The 19,019-nt window shown below is 30.9% G+C and overlaps 1 pseudogene; it reads right to left on the bottom strand.

Annotated features, from left to right (window-relative positions):
- Nucleotides 1–5,707: 5,707 nt before the first annotated feature.
- Nucleotides 5,708–11,173, bottom strand: LOC114759443 (RHOMBOID-like protein 9, chloroplastic; annotated as a pseudogene).
- Nucleotides 11,174–19,019: the final 7,846 nt, after the last annotated feature.

Consider the following 19,019-nt stretch of genomic DNA (forward strand, 5'->3'; position numbering starts at 1 on the left):
ATTACCTATTTTAATAATCAATATATTTATTATCTTATTTCTCAAACAATCATCTCTCTCTATTACACATTATCTCTCTTTCATAATTATTTTTATTTTAATCATTTTTATTTTTTATATCTTTCTATTAAATAAGAGTATTTTAAAGAAAAAAATTTTAATTTTAATTTATTATTTTTAACTAATTTTTTTATTCGAAAATTATTTATAAAAGGATGTTGATTTCATTCAAAAAAGAAAAGACGCGTTGTTGTGATGCGGCGTCTGACCCGTGAACGACATTGTGTGTGGTCAAAGCAAGGGCAGCGTCGTCAGTTATGACCGAGTGAAGTCTGTGTAAGCATCACAGCGTAAGGGACATGATTACGCTTTGTGGTCTAGGAGAATGGAAAACAAAACAATGCCAGACAGAGTACTTTAATATTAAATATGTTTAACTAAAAATGACAACAGAAAAGATTTTTAATAGGAAAGTGTCATTAAAAAAAATTGGTAAAAAATCCTGTTTAAAAATTTAATTTCTAAGAAGACCTAAATTTGAGTAAATATAACTATGATATGTAGGTACAATATATCTTCAATTGTATGTAACATATTATCAACAAAAATTAAAGATGTCAGCTAAATCAACAAACTTTAATGGTGTTAATACGGGTTAACCTACGGGTTGCAAATTGACCCATAACAGGTTAAACCTATATGGGTTGGGTTTAAAAAGCTTGTCTAAAGGAGGATTAGCTTCAAGATAGATTGGTGAGTTGGCCTGACAACCTGCCAACAATTATTTTTTAAAATTTTTCTATTTTTAATTATATTTTTCTTATATAATATCCAAAAAATATAATAATTTTTATTTTTTCTTAAAGCAGTTGATTGAAGACATCAAATAAATTATACAGATGTTTTTTTTAAATTTTTTAGATTGAATATAATAGATAATAATATAATTATAATTATTTTGAAAATTTTAAAAATAAAAAAATAAATGTGGGTTAGCAGGTTAATTGGTGGCGGGTCACAAGCTTAGTGGTATGAGATAAAAAGACTCGTTTACTAATGGGTTGGCTTTTAACTAATCTTAACCTACCATTTTTACAGATACTAACTCTAACAAACTTTGTTAATATTATAATGTATTATACATAGATAAGTTAATTCTTTATTGTGGTTTCATTTTGTGACAACAATTGATTTGGGAATAATAAGTTTTGGTTGTGAAATGATAAGTTTGAAGTTGGGAATAATAATTTTTTTTTCTTGATACATAACATGTGAATTAATTAAAAACGATAATAATTTATCTAAAAATAACAAGTCCTGATTGTGCAATAATAAATCTCAAGTTGGGATTAACAATACATTGTTTCCTGATCGTAGTACTCAAATCAATTAAAAATAACAGCACTTCATCTAAAAATAATAAGTTCTAATTGTAAAATCACAAGTTTGGATTTGGGACTAATAAGAAGTTTTTTCCCTGATATATAATATATGAATCAATTAAAAATAACAAGTTTTAATTATGAAATAACAAATTCCTAGTTGGAGTAATGGCACGTTTTTTCATTATAAAAATATATTATTTATAAAAATTTATAAAAATATTGCATGTCCAATGTTAAAAAAAATATACAAATACTTTTTAATTATATATTTTTTTGGTTAATTATGTTTGGTTTATAATTTATAATTATAATAATATAACTAGTATAACTAGAAAGAATTTTTATATTTTTATCAATTAGAGGTAAAATATGTTTTATAAATTATAAATAGTATAAATATTATGATTGAAAATTACTTTTATATTTTTTTTCTAAATTATAGTTAAAATGTTTTTATAAATTTTGTTAAATAATATTTTTTATAATGAAAAAAAGTGTTATAAATTTTTAATTGATTGACATGTTGTGTATCAAGAAATTAAAAAACGTGTTATTAATTCCATCTTGAGACTTATGATTTCACAATAAGCATTTGTTATTCCTAGGTGAATTGTTATTTTTTTAAAATTGATTCACATGTTATTTTATATGTTAAATATAAGAAAAAAAAACGTATTGTTAATCTCAACTCAAACCTTGTGATATTACAATCAAGACTTATTATTTATAAATGAATTGTTGTCTTTTTAATTGATGCATTTTTTTTTAATGTGTGAGGTATGAGGAAAAAAACATGTTTGTTGATCACAACTCCAAATCTATTACTCCCTCCGTTTTTATTATAAGAGACGAATAACCGAATTACGTTGATAAAAAAAAACAGATAAAATTAGTTAAGAACAATTAATATGTAAAAGTATATATTTTTTTCCAAAAATACCCTCATTAATAAGGAGAGAGAACATGAGAGAGAACAATGGTAATTTATTAAAAGAAAGTGAAGTGGAAAGGAGAGAGAGTATGAGTGGAAGACAATAAATATGGGTAAAATAGGAAATCAACATAAAAAAGTAGAGACAACTTTTAAGTGTCTCTTATATATAGGAACATGTCATAAGCACCAAATGTCTCTTATAATAAGGAACGGAGGGAGTATTTCATAATTAGAATTTGTTATTTCCAAATAAATTGTTGTCACGAAGACAAGAATTTGGACACAACAATACGAAGGCAAGAATCCAACCAGAGCCAGAGGGATTGCGAAGCGAAGAACACATGTGTGACAGTACGTTGGATAGAGGTAGGTGGATGGGAAAAAAAAAGAACAATGCGAACTACAGAGAGTCTCTGTAGCTTGAAGCTTAGAGATGTGTGAGGCAAATGATGAATACAACCATCCATGGGTGATCACAAATGTGAACTAAGTTGTGATGACAAGACTACAGGTTCAACGATGCAGAAGCTTGTGATATAGGGTCAACACAAACAAAGTCGACACAAGGGGGCAAAGTTGAGTGAATAGCCTCTCTAGTAGGTGGATTTGATCAAGTAGTCTTTCAATTGACTCTACCCTGGCAATAATAAGGTTAGTGAGTATATTTATAGCTTCTTCTCCCTTGACAACTTAAACCTCTTCTGCCACAACTTTCATTGAATAAAAAGTCCCCTCTTGATTTTGTATAGTGTCACCAAAATGTGGTAAAGGCAGTTGATGTGTTTAGGATCCATGGCAAAATTTTCAGAGAAAAGTTTGGGAGAGAAATGGAGGTTATGAGGGAACTACTACACAATCTTCTCCCTCCTCTAACCAAGCAGATGATTACCAGATTTGATAAATGGGTTTGGACTAGAATGATTTCACCCTTTGGCCTTTTCTTCTCCGAGAAGCCTATCCTTGTCAGGCATATGTAGGATACTCTTGCTTCAATCCTTTTAAAATTTTGTCTATTAATATATTATATATTCAATATGAATAATTTAAAAAAATTATAAATTTAAATTGCAAATGAAGAGCCGCACTTGCGGACTAGAGACAATGAAGGAGGCAACCGTGTTTAAAACAGACCCTCTCCCTTTGACATGGGGGGATCCTAGAAGGAAAAGAGTGAGCACGTCCCTTTTTTAAGCAAGCACGTCTCCTGTTTTTGTTTTGTCATGACTTGTGGAAGAACATGACTCTGATATCATGTCGAAATTGATAAAAAGGAGCCTCAGAATATCATTAATTCTTGAATAAAAAAGGTACAAATAAGGCTTTTTATAGGCAAACCACAAGCTAATAAATTAACCTTAGAATCTTATATAATTCTAATCTTAATACTTCAGATTAATTCTTCTAAAATATTATAATATAATATTCAAATATAATCCTAAATAATATCCTAACTTTGACTAAATGATGAATAAAATTAAACATAATAAATGACTAATAAAACATAATATTAATTAATTAATTCTAGCATATTTCCAATAATACTAAAACTAGACTGTCAATTTGATGTTATTTTACTTTGTATTTTTAATCACTTTTAATTTTAATAAATGTAACTAAATTTCGAATGTACAATGTTTATTCTCAATGGAAGGGAGGGAGAGGCATCACCTTCCAAAAGTGAGTGATGATGTGTTGTTTTGATTTAACTTTATCTTAAAATTAAACACATTTTATCTTAAATATTGAGGGGGCTGACTATGTTTTGTTTTGCTTTTTACATTTGAAATTGTGGTGATCTGTTCTAACGGAAAAAAGTGCCATTCTTTTGTCTCTCTTAGGCCAACGATTTTCTTTATCTTGATTAGAATTAAAATTTTTCTTAAATTAATTTTTCAATACGTTCGATATTCATTTTTATTATTTTAAATATATTTTTTATTTTTTAGGACTCATAATTATTTATGTTTCCGACAGCTCTTTTTTTATTTTTTTTTTAAAATTAAGTTTTGAAAGCATAAGGTACGGGAGTGTTTGATTTTGAGATTATTTGAATATTTTTAAAAATTATAATTGATTTTTGACCTGACTCTTATAATTGATTGATTTATTATGAAAAGTCAAACTTTTGATGTTATGTTGGAAAATAATCAATGCAGTACGCTGAATCTGGCTCACCTTTTGTCGTGCACGCGGCGATGAGACGGCGGGAATAAAAGCTAAGAGTTAAAATGTACATTTATTTTCAAAATTTTGACTCAGGACTATCTAAAAATGTTTTCTGAGTACAAACTCATTTTAAAAGTTTAAATTCATAGTGGTTCTATTTCCTATCATTAAAAATATTAAAGGTAAATATTATTATTTTAATTGTTAATATTATTTTTTTAATAATAAGAGATAATATTACTATAATTTTAAATTTTCATAATAAATTTATACCAAAAAATTTTTTTCAGGATAAACTTGTGTTGGCAGTATGAGGGCTTGTTTGGATTGACTTATAGATAGCTTTTTAAATGTGATTTACGAAGTACAAAATAAATATATGAGAAGAGTTTTGTTTCAATTTACGTGAACCTATTTAAAAGTTCATTTTGAACGGAGCTCCAAACAAGTCTGAGCTGTTAGATTAATTTTTGCTGTTGGGATCTGGACCCGAGGGAAGAGGACACAGAGTCTCCTCTTCCGGTTTTAGGTTGGTTTAATTATTGCAAGGTCCAAAAGAAAAGGCTAGGTTTAATTATGGGGTATGGTCCCCCCATCCGCAATATCAACAACTTAACTCTGCTAATTCACCGCAGCCATGATAGTTCACTCATTAAATTTGTTTTAAATTAATTTTTTTAATTTTACTCGTATTAAATGAGGTCGTGGAAGATGGATAAAAATACAAAAAAATTACATTTAAGTTTAATTGTGTTAACAAAATTGATAAATAGACATTAATTACTCTTCCAGTAACTTGTATTTTGGACTAAACTATTTAAATCTCATTCAGTGCTCATCACCATAATTCAGTATAGATCATCCAAAATATGATATAAATAGTTCAAATTTAAGATTTCTAATATGCAATTTTTTCCATGATAAACTTATTTTTTAAAAAAGTGGCAGTTGTAGATTCATATTTCAAATTGTTTATCTATTAAAATAAAAATTAATTAAAATATTCAAAAAAATTTCGCGTTCAATACGGAGCATCCAACATCATTATTAATAGTTTAAATTAAGATGAGCACCCAATATCTATACACCATGGAACCAGTATCTGTAAACAGGTAGAAGTAAGCATTAGGCCCGCTTCTTTTCTTTATAATTTATATCCATCCATTGATTCTTTCTCATCAAGATTCCACACTCGTATATAAAAGGGGTGTATAGCTAGAGTTCACTTCTATTCTGCATCTCTATTGTCTTATTTCTTTCTTTGACACAAAAAGCGATAAATTATCTAGGACAGAGAACTCTCACTCATATAAAGTAACAGGCAGTCTTCTATCACTTCATCCACTGAGGCTAACGCATTAAGGGGAGGCTCCATGAAGAAGAGGAACGAGCTCAGAGCAATGACGAAGATGGTGAATACGAAAGCTGATCTGCAAGAATCACCGTACTGTCTCACAAGTTTGAGCCCTTCTTCTTGGCCACCTCTTCCTGAAGAAGATGATGCATCTTTCAACTCAAACCTTGGGCTTGTGAAAAACCCATAAGCCATTCCTGTTATAGCTGATCCAAAGTGTGACCTATACAATGAATAAAGGTTATGGTTTTTCAGAGTGTGAGAATTTGAGGTTAGGTTTCTTCCATAACTGTTGACTTTCATTTGTGTGAACAATGTTAGAGACATACCAGTCATCAATTGGACAAAAGTGGCTTAATATGAAACTAGCAGCTGTGAAAACTATTGCTTTCTGGAACATGGTTTCTGAAGTATCCTTATCATCAACATCCTTGTTCTGGATTTGATATGTGAGCAAAGCTCCAATTATGGCAAATACAAGTCCCTGCATTTATGTTCCAAATATACAAATGAAAAATAAATAAAGATCAGATGGAATGATTTATAGGAGGCTAGTTCAATCTCAGTTTAATTGTAGAACGAACAGGTGGGAAGAGATCCCAGAACTCATGAACCCTAATAATCAAACAAAGCGACCGCAGAAATCTACATAGATATCTCAACAATTGTGATCTAAAAATTGATGATGAAATTATTGAAGCATCATAAAGAAACAAAAGTATAGAAGTCAAGAGCTTACTGTCCCACGAACAGTAGGATCTGGTGTATGCAGAAAACTAGTCAGGTTGCCGGAAACTCCCCCAGTATGTAAATCAAGATAAAAGTGAATGAACCATAGCCTCTGCAGACATGAGGGCCAAATGATACAAGTGCCCAACAACTGAGAGCCATATGGAAAATGCCAGAGTGCTGCACATATGAAAAGTACGATAGATTGAGAAGGTATCATAATTTATGAATTCTGTCTCAAAGAAATTGATCTAGAAATCAATATACATATCTCCTAAACTACTCTAAAATATAGTACTTCTCATTTTAGAGTTACTATAAGGTTTGTTCATATAATAGACTATACCTTCTTTTACTGTCTGCAATTTTTCATGGGAATTCAGTGATCACCGGAAGCCTTGACAGTATGTTTCATGAAGTTTATGAAGCTGTGGACAAGAAATTTGAACCGAAATCAATCACCAAAACTCAATGCAGTGTAGAATGAAAACAAATAAGGTATATGATAAAATAGAAAGCAGACCAAATTAGTTGATTATGTTATAAGACAGTTTGGTCCAAGGATGTTAGACCTTAAAGGTTAATAATCCAGGGATTTGAGCTTAACTTCATTGCTCATTAGGCACCAATATTAGGTCTAAGATTAGGTTACTTGTACAGTTTTCAGAGATAATAGTGAGCTTCATATAAATGATGCTCTATAACCACAGAATGGAACCAGAAACATTGTCGTCAGCAGCCTCCACCATTCTCCGACGACGATCAAATGATTTATTTTCGCACCATATAGAAGTGGAATAGAAAACAGCTCCAAGTCAGAGTTCCTTATAGGACTTGCTTGCTATTTCAAAGAGGAACACAGCGATGTTTATTGAAGCCAGTAAACCACTGCACCAAATATAACGCCACCCAAAAAGCGTGAGAGGCTATTTATTCAAAAGCTAGTCTTTGAACAAGTGGAAACACCAATTAACACTGAAGGCTTACATCAAGTAAAGATTGGAAGCTTCATCTTGCTGTATTGTGTCTCTGTATGACCTTCCATCACGTTCACCTTTTGTTCTTCTTATATTCACATAAGTCTTCTGTCTCCCAGTGTAGTCTCTTTTAGGTTTTTCCCTGATGTCTTCTTCATTATGAAGCTCAATGGAAGTAGATGGAACAAAAGACCCTTGGCTTGCACCTACACATCAGATAAACAGCAACTAGTAAGCACACAAAGGGAGATTTCTGTCCAAATCATCCTACTTGGATGATAGATTTCCAACTCGACATGTTGACTCATTATATACTAGCCCCAAATTGTAAACAAATACTTAAGTAACATAATATAGACTTCTTGTGTAGGTATCTGTTTGGTTCATGATTCTTCAAATCCTTTTAAAGAATTTTTCTTGGTGCTGTATCACAGAATACCAGCGTTTGATATTTACAGCAGAAAGGTACCAAATGAGTATACTTTGCCATTATTTAGTTTGCCGAGATAAGCATTGAGAGACTCCGGGCCATTTGTTGATATCGCTTGGCTCTTCTCGTTATACTCCTGAATCATCTGATCAGATGAATCTGAAGGAAACAACAGTGTTGGGTTATCTTGGAGTTTTCCAAAATAAGAATATAATGATCTCAGTTGCTTTTCATTACGGCCTGACTCTGCTGAACACCTACTAAGGAAAACTTATCCCTCTTTGAATAACATCCCCGAATGAACTTTATTTGGCTATGTGAACCACAGAAGCCTGTAATATAGGGTCAACACAAAGAAAGTCGACGCAAGGGGGCAAAGTTAAGTGAATAACCTCTCCAATAGGTGGATTTGATCAAGTAGTCTTTCAATTGACTCTACCCTCGCAATAATGAGGTCAGTGAGTATATTTATAGCTTCTTCTCCCGCGACAACTTAAACCTCTTCTGCCACAGCTTTCCTTGAATGAAATATTCCTCTCTCGATTTTGTCCAAAATGTGGTGAAGGCAGTTGCTGTGTTTAGGATCCATGGCGAAATTTTCAGAGAAAAATTTGGGAGAGAAATGGAGGTTAGGAAGGACCTACACAATCTTCTCCCTCCTCTAACTAAGCAGACGGTTACCAGATTTGATAAATGGGTTTGGACTAGAATGATTTCACCCTTCGGCCTTTTCTTCTCCATGAATCCTGTCCTTTCAGGACAGGATACTCTTGTTTCAATCCTTTTAAAATTTTGTCCATTAATATATTATATATTCAATGTGGATAATTAAAAAAAATTATAAATTTAAATTGTAGAGGAAGAGCTGCACTTGCGAACTAGAGACAATGAAGGAGGCAACCATGTTTAGAGCATAGCCTTTCCCTTTGACGTTGGGGGATCGTAGAAGGAAAAGAGTGAGCACGTCCCTTTCTCTGGGTTGGAATTTGACGGATTGAAAGATGAGATAAATAGGAGCCTCAGAATATCATTAATTCTTGAATAAAAAGGGTACAAATAAGTCTTTATATATAGACAAACCACAAGCTAATAAATTAACCTGAGAATCTTATATAATCCAATCTAATCCTAATACCACATATTTATTCTTCTAAAATATTATAATATAATATTCAAATATAATCTTAGATAATATACTAACTTTGACTACATGCTGAATAAAATTAAACATAATAAATGACTAATAAAACATAGTATTAATTAATTAATTCTAGCATATTTCCAACAATACTAAAACTAGACTCTCAAGATTTGATGTTATTTTACTTTGTATTTTTAATCATTTTTAATTTTAATAAATGTAACTAAATTTCGAATGTACAATGTTTATTCTCAATGGCAGGGAGGGAGAGGTATCACCTTCCAAAAATCAGTAATGATGGGTTGTTTTGATTTAACTTTATCTTAAAATTAAACACATTTTATTTTAAATATTGAGTGGGCTGACTATCTTTCGTTTTGCTTTTACATTTGACATTGTGGTGATCTGTTTAACGGAAAAAAAATGCTCTTCTTTTGTCTCTCTTAGGCCAACGGTTTCCTTTATCTTGATTAGAATTAAAATTTTTCTTAAATCAATTTTCAGCGCTAATTTTTCAATATGTTCGATATTCATTTTTATTATTTTAAATATATTTTTTAATTTTTTAGGACTCATGATTATTTATGTTTCCAACAGCTCTTTTTTATTTTTTTAAAAAATTAAGTTTTGAAAGCATAAGGTACGGGCGGTTTTGATTTTGATTTAGAAGCTGATTTTTGTGAGTGCGTGTGTGTGATTATTTGAATGTTTTTAAAAAATTATGATTTTGACTCTTATAATTGATTGATTATTATGAAAGGTCCAGCTTTTGATAATTTGATGTTATGTTGGAAAATAATCAACGCAGTACGCTGAACCTCGGTCACCTTTTGATAATTAGACGGCGGGAATAGGAGCTAAGAGTTAAAATGTAAATTTATTTTCAAAATTTTGACTCAGGACTATCTAAAAGTAATACTATTTTCTATCATTAAAAATATTAAAGATAAATATTATTATTCTGACGGTCAATATTATTTTTTTTAATAATAATAGATAATAACTATAATTTTAAACTTTCATAATAAATTTATACCAAAAAAAAATTTTCAGAATAACCTTGTGTTGGCAATATGAGCTGTTAGATTAATTTTTGCCGCTGGGGTCTGGACCCCGCGGTGTCCTCTTCCGGTTTGAGGTTGGTTTAATTATTGCAAGGTCCCCAAAAAAGGGGCTAGGTTTAATGATAGTGTACCTTTTTTTTTTTTTTGTGCGCTCCCTTGGTCCCTCCTATCCACAACATAAACGACTTTGCTAATTCGCTGGGGCCATGATGCTTCACTCATTAAATTTGTTTTAAATTTACTCGTATTAAATGACGTCGTGGAAGATGGATAAAAACACAAAAAATTATATTTAAATTTAATTGTGTTGACAAAATTGATAAATAAACATTAATTACTCACCCGGTAACTTGTAAGTTAGACTAAACTATTTGAATCTCATTCAATACTCATCACGACAATGAGCATCGTATAATCATCACCATAATACGATCTAAATCATCCAAAATATGATACAGATGGTTCAAATTTAAAATTTCTAATATAAAATTTTTCAATGATAAATTTTTTTTTCAAAAAATGTTAGTTGTAGATTCTTTTTATTTCAAATTGTTTATCTATTAAAATAAAAATTAATTAAAATATTTAAAAAAAATTTGAATTCATTATTAATAGTTTAAATTAAGGTGAGCACCCTAATAATATCTATATAGCATGGAACCAGCATCTGTAAACAGGTAGAAGGCCCGCTTCTTTTCTTTATAATTTATATCCATCCATTTATTCTTTCTCATCAAGATTCCACACTCATATATAAATTAACAGGTAGTCTTCTATCACTTCATCCACTGAGGCTAACGCATTAAGCGGAGGCTCCATGAAGAAGAGGAAGGAGCTCAGAGCAATGACGAAGATGGTGAATACAAAAGCTGATCTGCAAGAATCACCGTACTGTCTCACAAGTTTGAGCCCTTCTTCTTGGCCACCTCTTCCTGAAGAAGATGACGCATCTTTCAACTCAAACCTTGGGCTTGTGAAAAACCCATAAGCCATTCCTGTTATAGCTGATCCAAAGTGTGACCTATACAATGAATAAAGGTTATGGTTTTTCAGAGTGTGAGAATTTGAGGTTAGGTATCTTGCCAGTGACACTTGCGGAAATCAGTGCCATAAAAACAGGTCTGCTGATCTGCCAGCGCCTACAGTATTCTAATGGTAAGGTATACACAGACTCTATAGAAGCAATCAGCATATTGCTCAGGAATGGTGATCTCGCCCATCCGTATCGAAATCTTTTGATGAGCAACGGGAATTTCAGGTTGGCCCACACTAAAAGAGAAAACATTGAATATGCTGACATCTTAGCAAGGGAAGCTCACGCAGAGGACCTCGAGATAAGGCTGCCACCTAAAGTCACTAATAGCTGCGGGGACCGTGTCTCTCCAGACGAGATTTTGATGAGCACAATGCCCACGTAGGATAATAGTCCCCTTCAAGCTTTAGCTTGCCTTTGTAATTAAAAAAATGTCGAGATCACCATATCATTGGAAGAGATCCAAAACAAAAAAAAACACAGAAATTGGTGCAACATACAAAAAAGGAATGACGGTAGTTTTGGAAGATTGGATCAAGTTAAAGAGAAGGCCAAAAAAAAACTTAGGAATTTTTACTTACTAGCAATAATATTTATTATAGTTAAAAATGTTAACAATCAATATCACTATTTTAATATTAAACGTTAGTTTTTTAACGGTATATGATATTTTGTCAACGATTTGTTTTCACTGCTCTATTCTATTTTTCTTAATAAATATTAATATGTTAAAAATTAATTAGAGATTTAGTATAACAAGGGTAAATTAGTAAACAATATTCATTTTAATATTTTTTTACTTAAAAAAATATACTTAAAGAATCTTTTCATAATATTTTTTAATGATATTAATGGTCTGGACTAAAATGTATGTTTTCAAAATGAAAATGATATGTATGTAACTAAGGCAAAAGAGAAGGGTAATTAAAGTATTTTACTACGATATACTATAATAACAACCAAAGTATACATTTAGTCCTTTAATCTTAACTTTGTACAGAGTTTCAATTTTATCCCTTAATTTTAAAAAGTATATTTTTAATCTTTTAACTCTAAAATTATTCAAAAAAAAAGATAATATTAAAATTTTAAATGTTAATAAAATATTTTCAAATGCTAATATATTAAGCTCAATTTTTAAAACAATCATAATCGTAATGAAAATGATCATTTAAGCATAAGTTTAGGGTTAAAGAATAAAAAATATAGCTTTTTAAAGTTAAGGGACCAAATTGAAATATTATATAAAGTTAAAGAATTAAATGTATAATGATGATGATGATGATGAATAGAAAAGGCATTTCACAATAAAATAATAAAACACATTTGATGTTGTGTCCCAGCATGATGAACGAACACAAGTGCGCGAGATCATGAAATTATATTCAATAGAAAGCAAGTAAACAATAATAGAATATCAGCGTGATTCATATATAAAAGCGTCCCTAAATATAATTAGGAACGCCTTCCATATAAATAGATTCGTGTGCAGCTATAATTTTCTGTTCATATATATATAAACAATACAATTAGCATTATATATGGAAAAAATCATTTAAAAAGACACATAAATAGCCCAAATTTTTATTCGAGTCATTAAATCAGGCCATATAACACAAAAAATAATTTTAAAATTTTGATGACATGACTAAAATGCCTCTTTCATTAAAAAAAAAAAGGAGTTCTAAATTAACATATTTAATTTTCTATTGCTGGTTTAATTAGAGTGGCAGTGTGTTCCAGTAGTCAAGGAGATCTTTGCATTAGTTGAGAAGAAGGCAAGGATTATATTTTCTCCGGTAGCACGCCAAGGAATAAAGCTGCTGATTATGTAGCAACTGTTTACGGTAGAGGTTTGATACCTCTCCTGGAAAAGTTTCTAGTTGCTAACTTAGAATCTAATGGCAGTAGAAGATTTCTGGATGATGCCCAAAACTCCAATACAAGTTGTTTCTCCGTTGGCCATTGATAGAAGTGATGTTGGCCAAATTGTAGCACTTCTGTCTTCAGTTTCGAGGCTTTTAGTCTGTGTTGTTGTTTAGATTCTGTATTTGTTTCTTTTTCGAGTCTCTATTTTGTTCTTTTGTATTTGTTTGAGTCTTTTAGTCTGTGCTTGTTTTTTTTAAGTTTTGAGTCTGTATTTGTTGTCTGTTTTGCTTTGTCCTCGTGTTTGTAATTTTTTTTTTGGGGTGTCTGTTGTAATTTTTTTAATTCTTAACGCAATAAAAATTTTCTTTGTGAAAAAAACACAGTTCAATTTTAAATTAATAATTTTTTTCTCCAAAACACACTTGCGTAAGTCTTTGAATAAAATTTGATTACAATATAACCTTGAAAATAAATAAGTTCACTTACATAGTTAATAAATTTTAGCTATAAAATAACAGCTTTATGTCTCCAAAATATAGTTGCAATAAGTTTGTAAATAAAACTTGATCATAATGTGACTTTGACAATTAACATATTTTATTTCGCAGTTTAAACATTTCAATTCTAAATTCACAACATTTTGTCTCTATAACACATTTGCAATAAATCTTTGAATAAAACTCAATGATAATAAAACTTTAAAAATTAACATGTTTCATTTCACAATTAAATACATTTCAAGTTTTAATAAACAACTTTTTGTCTCCATAACAGATTTGTAATAAGTCTTTAAATAAACTTTATCACAATACAACCTTGAAAATTAGTACATTCCATTCCGCAGCTAACATTTTCTATTTCAAATTAACAATTTTTTGTGTGGATAAAACTATCAAGATTAAGAGAGAAAGATTTAATATAAAAACTAATTTATTGTTACCTCATTGATTGATTTGCTAACTTTGTAATAATAAACATCAAGTGTCCTCATTTAGAGATCTTATGCAACGCATGAATATAGAAAATCTTTATCTATCTAGGTTTTTAATGAAAGGAGTAATAGAGTCATTTTATAAAATTTTAAAATTCTTTTTTGGGTCATGTGACCTAATTAAAAATTTGAAAAATTTAATGATCTACATAAGAAATTAGATTATTTAAGTGCCTTTTTAAGAAATTTTTTCTTATATATATTATAAACAATACAATTAGCATTATAACTAGCTAGCTTAGTTTGAGAATACGCTGAACCCGTAACATGGGATGGGAGCAGCTTCTGTCCGCTGCCCATTCCTTTGTCCAAAACTATGCCCTTTTGGGTGTAAAATGATGGGCTCTGATCACCTTTTCTTTTATAAATGGCATTTAGTAACTTAAAGCATGTCTTTAGTACTATCCAATATTCCTTCGGGCCGGGAAAAAAAAAAAGGGCACTATCCAATATCCTCAAATGAATTTTGGTACACTCACCACCTTTCAAGAGCATCTAGTATTTTAAAATAATTTTTGTACACTTAACGTTTTAAAGTTTTTTTTTAATAGCACCTAATGTTTTAAAATAATTTTTGGTATACTTAACACTTTAAAAAATTTTTTAGTAACACATAGTATTTTAAATTATTTTTCTCAGTAACAGCAAGCACCTTATACTTAGAATCTATTAACTAAGTGCAACTCCCAACGTATTTTAAGTTAAAAATTAATTACTTTAGGATATTAATTTCCACCAAAAAAATATTTTCAAGTGTTAAGTGCATAAAAATTATTTTAAAATATTGGGTATTACTTAAAAAATATTTCTAAGTATTAAATGTACCAAAAACTATTTTAAAATATCGGATTTCACTAAAAATTCTTAAGGATACTATATACTAAGAAAGGTAACCAGTACCCATCATTCTAGATACCAAAAATGGTGTCGTCTTGGGTAAAGGAAGATGATTGCCCAAGCTTTGTTTGCTAGTTTGTTTGTTTTTTCGCCCCCTTTATCTCCAGTTCTATGTTGTTTGCAGTTTAGTCATCGTATAATGCTCGATTTCTTTTTGCACATATTGTACACGTATGAACCTACCTTCTTCCACATTTTGGTTACCGGATTTGAAATCAGAATTTGAAATCACAAATTTAAACAAGCTGGTCAATATAAAAACACGACTCTATAATTAATACATACATTTACGTCATATTGTGATGTTAACTAAATGGTGTTTTCCACTTCTTCTACCTATCATTCACTATGTCCATTCTGATCTGTAATAGTATAAATTATTTTAACTAATTCATCATACTAAAAAAATAGTAGTTATTTTTAAATCTCTTTCAAATTGAAATTTTCTTTTGAACTTTACGCATATTAAATAAAATTGACAAGGAGGGAAAAAATATAATGAGTTACAATTAGATATTAATTACAGGGATAAAATTACCAAATAAACATTAATTTTTCTTCAAATTACTTATGTTTTGAACCAAACTATTCTTCTAGAAGCAACTTACATTTTGTACAGGAGGGAGTACAAAAATAAACATTAATATGACCCCTGTAATAATAAAGGCAAAAAAACATATAACCCCTAAACAAGTGAGATTCTTTTTCATAAGTTTTTTAATATAGAGAATTAAATAAATTTATTTTCCATTTTGTTACAAAAGTTTTAATTTATTCATGAATTGAAAATATGTCAAAGAAAGTTGGAAAAACATTAATTATTTTATGAAGTAGTAAAACTTAAAAATTATTAGAGATCATCATTGTTTTTGGGAACCACATTTCATTGGACAAGCTTAAATATACTATGAATATTTAGTAAGTTGAAGCTCTATAAATTAAATTTAACAGTACAATTAGTGTAGGAGAAAATCAGATTTATAAAAATATTTAAGCAACGCTTTTACCATAAATGTATAAACAATTGAGTGGGGAGGGATAAGCACTTTTGTTAATTAAATACCACACTCTGTTTGGCTCTGTTTCCAACACAGAAAACAGAGCCACGGCGCCGCCGATGGTGGCTCTCAATCGGAACTTCAACCTCAACCCATCACGGAAAACAAAGCCGCCGCTCCACGGGTTCGATAGGAAACAGATATGTGTGTGTGTGTGTGTGTAAATATATATACATAGAGAGAGAGAGAGAGAGAGCGAGAGTGAGCATCACCGTAAAGGACTTTGGGAGTTTGGGACTTTGGATGTTAAGAAGTTAAAAAGTGGGTAAATGAAATTTTATTAAGTGAATTGAGTGGGGAGGGATAAGCACTTTGTTAAATGAAAGACCATACTTTGTATGGCCCTGTTTCCAACACAGAAACCAGAGCCACCGCGCAGCCAATGGTGGCTTTCCATTGGAACTTCAACCGCAACCCAACGGTTCATACGTAAGAGTAATGATTTTGTATCAAGCAAGCCACGAGTTCCATAGGAAACAGTAATATATATGTATGAATGTGTGCACAGAGAGAGAGAGAGCGGCACTTTACTAAAATCCGGTCTACATCCTAATCCAACTTAGGCAAAGATTTTGGATTATCACTTTCGTCAAATGTCACCGTAAAAGTATGCTATGGTGGCCTTTTTCCTTATGTGCTCCTGCATGCGCGTGTCAAGCAGCAAACAATAGAAGATGAGTTGTTAATAAAAGCGTCTGTAAATATAATTAGGAAAGCCTTCCATATATAGACTAGCGTAAATCTATAATCTTCTTTTCATACATTGAAGAAAGAGATTTCTAAATGAGGGTCTAATAGGGCGCAGAAAAACAGTACAATAGCATTATAACTTGCACGATTTCAGAACCTGTCTTATGATTGACCAACCTTCTTTTTCTTATCACAACAATTCACGCACACAACTTGAGAGTGGTCTAAACTTCCAGGTTGTCTCTTGGGCCATGGTTGCGCTCGCTTCCTTTGCAGACGTCGTACATATATGAACCTATCTTCTTGCAGATTCTGGTTACTGGGTTTGGGAAAAATAGATGAGGAGCCACGTCAAGTAGAGAACGATGATGAGTGCTAAAACAGGTTTAGAAACCAACACAGATATTAGTACAGCACAAGTCATGCTTCCTGAGATTGCAGCTATGTGAGAAGAGAGTTTGAAATATGGGGCATCATTATTTGGGGTGGAGGAGTGAGACTTGTAGTAGGCGGATGAGAAGCCATAAAGGAACAGGCATACTATGAAAATCCACACGTTTGGAGAGTATTTGTCCGCAGGGGATGAGTTGGGAAAGTGCATCTGAACCACCATGGCTACCACAGTAATCAAGAATGCAAAGATAGCATGCCAGGGTTTTGAACTGCGAAAAACCAGCAAAATAAACTCAGAAGACGATGATGATAGGTATAGTGAATTTAAATAACTAAAGAGTCCCCGCCTTTGTTTTGAGTGAAAAAAAAGTGTTGCTGATGAATATGGAGTAAATTGAGGATGTGAAATAGACATAAATAAACTCTGTTTTGTTCAGACTAGCTACCAGCTGCCTATGCCTCTGTTTTAAATGGATCACAACACAGAGAACGTGAGGGGGGTCGATATAGAATGATATAGAGAGATGGGAAGGGATAGAAGCACGAAGTTGCAACATGGAGTGAGTAGATGAAAAATGAAGAATGAGAAAGCAGAGATAAGCATTTGAGATGGAGAGAAAGCAAACTAACCTCGCTGGATCAGCCATGGATAGCGAGAGAGGGAGAGAGAGAGGAGGGAATGCTGAGATTGATGGTAGAGAGAAAGATGGCCGCTGAGTTGAGAGAGGCCCAGTGCCCCCTCTTTAAAGAGACCCAAAGCAGAGAGCCAAGAAAAGACGGTGGTTGGTGTAAAGCTTCTCAGAAGGGACGGCCATGAATCTTGCTACAGTGACGGAGATGTAAAACTCAATTAACATATTAGAAAATGATCAACCAGGTATTATTCCTAGTGTCAAATAATTTCATATCTTTTACTTATCAATACTTTAATGATAACCGTAATAGTTTGTTGAACAAATCTTAAAAACATCAATGCAATACTAAATCGCTCTGAGGAATTAGAACGAAAAGTTAATCAGTTTGTAATATAATTTTGTATAATAAATTGACGTTGCTTTCATCTCATTTTCGATCACCCCATTTTCTCATTTATCTGGTGCACCCTTGATATTTTCAGAATGGACGCACATAATTATTCATTTTCCTTCTGCAATGTTAATAAAATTAGAAAACAAATATGATGATGGCGATTAATTAAAAATTATTTAAATATAAATATTTAATCATACACTTTTAAACTATAAATACACCCTAGATTTAAAATCGGATTTTTTTTTTTACCAGGATTCAAAATCAGATTGAAATAATATAAAATAAATAAGAGGTTGCTTTTGATTGTTTCACAAAAAATTGCGTGATGAGGTTCCCTGTCTGATTATAAATATATAGACACGCACTCCCTGTGCAATCTATTATAAGCCGCTTTAATTTCTAAAAGTAATGGATGATCAAGTATTAATTACAGTTTTTCAATACTGCTTTTTTTTTTTGGGCATCTAAGATGGGCTTTATTTAAATTTCAATGCAAATATTTTTGAGAAAATAACAGAAAAATACATGTTAAATTTTTAAAAAATAAATAGGTTATAGTAACTATTTTTTTAATGATTTTGAGCACTCTTGTAATATTTTAGACAAGTCAAAATATGTCAAAATCACATGTTTTTTATTTTTGAAATTCAACAGGTATTTTTCTGTCATTTTTTCAATTTTTTTAGTTCTATAAAGATATACTTGATGGTTTTAAATATGGATAAATTTAAAATTATTTTTTATTTTCGAACGAAATTAATGATTTAACTATTTTCTCTTTATTGCTAGTGAGATGAAGAAAGGCAGCTTACAATATAAATAAGAAGGAGTGAGATAAGAATATAAGATTTACTTAATGTGTAATCATTAACAAAA

The sequence above is a fragment of the Neltuma alba genome, unplaced genomic scaffold (assembly GCF_004799145.2).
Source record: "Neltuma alba isolate B1F8T4 unplaced genomic scaffold, ASM479914v2 tig00010847_pilon, whole genome shotgun sequence".
Taxonomy (NCBI): domain Eukaryota; kingdom Viridiplantae; phylum Streptophyta; class Magnoliopsida; order Fabales; family Fabaceae; genus Neltuma; species Neltuma alba.